This window comes from Bos grunniens, chromosome 10 (assembly GCF_055505025.1).
Source record: "Bos grunniens cultivar Pamir isolate PY7600 chromosome 10, Bosgru_T2T1.0, whole genome shotgun sequence".
Lineage (NCBI taxonomy): Eukaryota > Metazoa > Chordata > Mammalia > Artiodactyla > Bovidae > Bos > Bos grunniens.
The window spans coordinates 33,724,419-33,728,921 of NC_141174.1; the positions used below are offsets into that span (position 1 = coordinate 33,724,419).

At 34.1% G+C, this 4,503-nt stretch overlaps 1 non-coding gene across 1 annotated transcript; it reads left to right on the forward strand.

The window, feature by feature from the left end:
• The first annotated feature begins 3,919 nt into the window (after positions 1-3,919).
• LOC147364285 (small nucleolar RNA SNORA72) lies at positions 3,920-4,051 on the forward strand. The gene has a single exon (XR_015135659.1). It is a non-coding gene; the product is annotated as a small nucleolar RNA SNORA72 (small nucleolar RNA).
• Positions 4,052-4,503: the final 452 nt, after the last annotated feature.

Sequence of the window (4,503 nt, forward strand, 5' to 3'; positions counted from 1 at the left end):
AAGAGCAGTGCTCTGGAGCCTGCATTTTTGTTTTACTTACACACATATGCACATTCATGTGTATATGCATGTGTATATATCCAAATGAAACATGGTTAAGAATGTGTTCCATGGTAGTTCTACGGGATGTGAACTAAAAAATTTAGCTTATCAATTGACTGAGTATGCTGTATATTAACGTATCAAATTATATAACAGTTCTTCACATATATTTTCTCTATAGTCCTATTTATACATTTATATTTTCTTCATTGATAATGCAGAGCTAAGTCTCATATGAGCACATGTGAACATGCATTCAATAATTAGCAAGGAAGGCAGAGAGGGGAGACAGAGTGTGGAAGTGTATATTTGTCTTTAGGAATGTGTTCATATGCCTGAATATTCAGGTGGAAACTAAATATAGTAATTGCTTTCCTTAGAAATTTATATCTATCTAAATATTAAAATATTGAACATCTGGAAGGAAAAAATATTCCCTTGTATGCACATGTACATACTTACTGTAGTAGACGCTCAGGTTTCTGGGATGTTCTTTTCAGAGAACTAGACATCCAGGTTTATGACCTTGTCCCTGGGATGCCCTTCTTTCCTTTGTATGCCTGGTGAACTTCAACCATCCCACCTCTTTGAATAATTTCCGTACAATGTATCAATCAGTTCAGTCGCTCAGTCGTGTCCGACTCTTTGCGACCCCATGAATCACAGCATGCCAGGCCTCTCTGTCTATCACCAACTCCCGGAGTTCACTCAGACTCACGTCCATCGAGTCAGTGATGCCATCCAGCCATCTCATCCTCTGTCGCCCCCTTCTCCTCCTGCCCCCAATCCCTCCCAGCATCAGAGTCTTTTCCAATGAGTCAACTCTTTGCATGAGGTGGCCAAAGTACTGGAGTTTCAGCTTTAGCATCATTCCTTCCAAAGAAATCCCAGGGCTGATCTCCTTCAGAATGGACTCATTGGACCTCCTTGCAGTCCAAGGGACTCTCAAGAGTCTTCTCCAACACCACAGTTCAAAAGCATCAATTCTTCGATGCTCAGCCTTCTTCACAGTCCAACTCTCACATCCATGCGTGACCACTGGAAAAACCATAGCCTTGACTAGACGGACCTTTGTTGGCAAAGTAACATCTCTGCTTTTCAATATGCTATCTAGGTTGGTCATAACTTTTCTCCCAAGGAGTAAGCGTCTTTTAATTTCAATGTACAATGTATAGTCTTCCATATTACAGTGCTAAATTGCAGGAGTTATCATGTACCATTCAAAATCAGGTACTAGTTGTTGTCTGTCTAGTTCTGGAGTGGCATATAACAGGAGCACAGTAAAAGTTTAATATTAATTATGCATTTTCCTTGACTAATGTCTCAATTTCAACTGGATTACTTGGTAGTTTTTTTTTTTAATTTATTTTACTTTTGGCTGTGCTAGGTCTTTGTTGCTGTGCATGGGCTTTCTCTAGTTGTGGTGAGCAGGGGCTACTCTAGTTGCAGTGGTTACTCTTGTAGATTCGGAGTAATAGGGCGTGCGGGCTCAATAGCTGTGGCTCATGAGCTTAGTTGCTCCCACAGTATGTGGGATTTTCCCAGACCACAGATTGCATTTGTGTCCCCTGCACTGGCAGGATTCTTAACCACTAGACTAACAGGGAAGCCTACTCAGCAACTTTTTTTGGTGTTGTTTAGGCCTTTAACATTAAATTATAAAATTAAATGTTTATTAAATTTGACATTAAATTATATGACTATTTTAAGGGAAATATGTTCATTATGGGCCTGAAGCCAACTTATATTAAAAAGTCCTCTTGCTGCTACCAGTTAGGAAACTCAAAGCATTTACTAACCACTTCTCCTGGTGATTTCTTTAGCAAAAGCAGAGTTAGGAGCTTGACATTTGCTTTATTTTAGATCCAAAACTTTTTTTTAAAGATTATGGTCAAAGATTGAAGTTCCGTAGAATATTTTAAATATTTAGGATATTTTAAATATAAAATATCCAGTTTAACTCAAGTAATTTTAATCATTTCTAGACTTTAAAAAATATATGCTGTTCTGCAAATACCATAGAAAATGGTAAATAATAAAATATCTGGCAAAGAGGTTCTCAAGAGCCTATAGCATATGTTAATAATCTTTGCTAAGTATAACAGAAAGATTTTTAGGCTGAAATACAGAAGACTGACAACTTGTTATCTTGGTGAATCTAAGAAAATTGTTCCTCAAAAATTAGTCAATCCATCAGACTACAGAATACTGAATTGTATTCCATAACATCTGCTAAGATACCAAGTAAAATATGGTACTTAGATCCCTATTAAATGCTACACTTCTACTTCTAAAAGTGATTCACATTGTTCATTTCCCATAAATGAAAGCTAAAATTTTGAATTTTTAATTATTGCTTTCCTCAATTTTACCAATACATATAATACTAACTTTTTTAATGTGAGATTGGCATTCCTGCTTTTCACTGATGTCTTGTTTAATTCTCAACTTAGTCTTTATGAGGTAGTTCAAAAAAGCTCTTACAATTATCAAGCTATTTCTCCAATACATATATATCCAGTAACAGACTCACTTAAGTAATTTCATAACTGTTTTTATTTGTTATTTTATTATGTCTCATGCATTGCAGAGTCTGGGAGGAAAGTTACGTAAAGCATTTGGAAATAATTTGAATGTGTATTCGTATTCCAGTGAATGATTTTTTTTTTTAAATAGGATACTTTTCCTAGTGACAAAAAAATCTTTAAAAGAGAAAGTATCGATATTTTTTTTTTGATACTTGAGTATTTTGAAGTAAGATGGGTCAGGAACACTTCAGTTAAATGTTACTTATTTTTCTAAAATGTACAAGTGACTCACTTTTATTATCACTCATGCACTGTAATAGAGAACAGCAGGTTGCCTGAAGATGCAACAAACATTCTTTGAACACTTCAATAAACAGAATGTAAACATTCACTTTAATAATGTTTCCTTTGTTAATGTAAAACCGAGTGCATTTTTTCCTTGCCTCTGGCTGAACCATGACTAGCTGAGTAGCAACAGCACAGTGCTGAAAGAATTTTTCAACAGCAATTTGCTTGTTCTAATTTACTTTTCAAGGTTGATGATCAGGATCATTATGTGGCTTGCAAAAGGATCTATTTCTGTTAACTTGATCCAGTCATTCCTCTAGTTCTCATCATATTTAGTTTCCCTGGCAGTTTTAAGTGAATCAGAAGTGCCACCAGTGCTCCAGTCCTATAGTTTCATATAAAAAATGAATTCCTATATCCTTTTGAAATAAATGTTACACTTGTTGAGAAAGTATGTGTACTTTGAAATGAGTGACTCAGATATGAAATCTTTGCATTTTAAGTAAATATACTCTTTCTAGTTAGTAGATCTATGCAACAATAATACCAAAGCATTATCTGTTCAATCGTAACTTTTTTTAAATCAAGAAATTCTAACTTGGCCTTATGTTTTGAGCTTGAACACAATCACCACTCACCAACAAGATTAAGAAATAAAACTCACGTAATTTAATAAATTTACATGATGTATATTCAAAAAGGTTTATTTATTTCAATGTATAATATTCTAAAAATGTAACTGGAAATAATCAAGTTTTTCTCCACATTTTCAATTAATTTCAAAATAGCTGAATATTTCCCCAATCTGCTTTCTATAAGAGAAAGTGTATTACTATAGTTCTAACATTTAAAGAGTTCCACCAAAAAAAAAAAGCCATCTAAGTGATTTGGAAATTCAATGGTATTAACATTATATTCTTCACACTGAACTATAAAACCGGGGGAAAAAAAACCCTTACTTCAATCACTGGCAAATTAACAAAGTTAACAATATGAATAAAATAGATCACATAGGCTTTGCTTCTAAGAGGGAAAAACCACAGAGTTTAAAAATACAGTCACTGCAAATATTCTCACTGTTCTGATTTTGCGATAATTAGGGCAGGCCAAATGTTCACTATGTTAGGACCGTGCATGTGTCCCCAGATCTAGTTCTTTACCTAGGTCTCGTTTTATAAATGCTGGTGATAAACCAAGTCCAATTTATATGTTGCATCTTGTATGAGAAGTGTTTGTGACTCTAGGTATCTGATCAACATTGAGAAATGGCAGCACAGCTAGTGTGATAGCTTTTGAAGATAACCATTGCTAGTTTTGATGATTAGCAGTTACCATTAAATGAATTGAAAAATTATTGTGCTTTATTTTCTAGGTGATTCTGATATCATTAGAAGACTGGAACAAATTGATGAAAAGTAAATCAACAGTTTTCCTTTAGTAAAACTGGTTGGAGCTTTTTTTTTTTTTTTTTTAAATTAGTCATTGGTTATCTCTACAACCTGTAGAGGGCACTCAAGTCCCTTGAAAGAAAAACTAAAAAATTTAAGAGTTTTCATTTTTATTTATTAGTAGTGTGTTAACTAAACAATGTTTTTTTCCTACAGAAACCATCATTTAAAAAGAAGACATTTAAACAAAACATAGC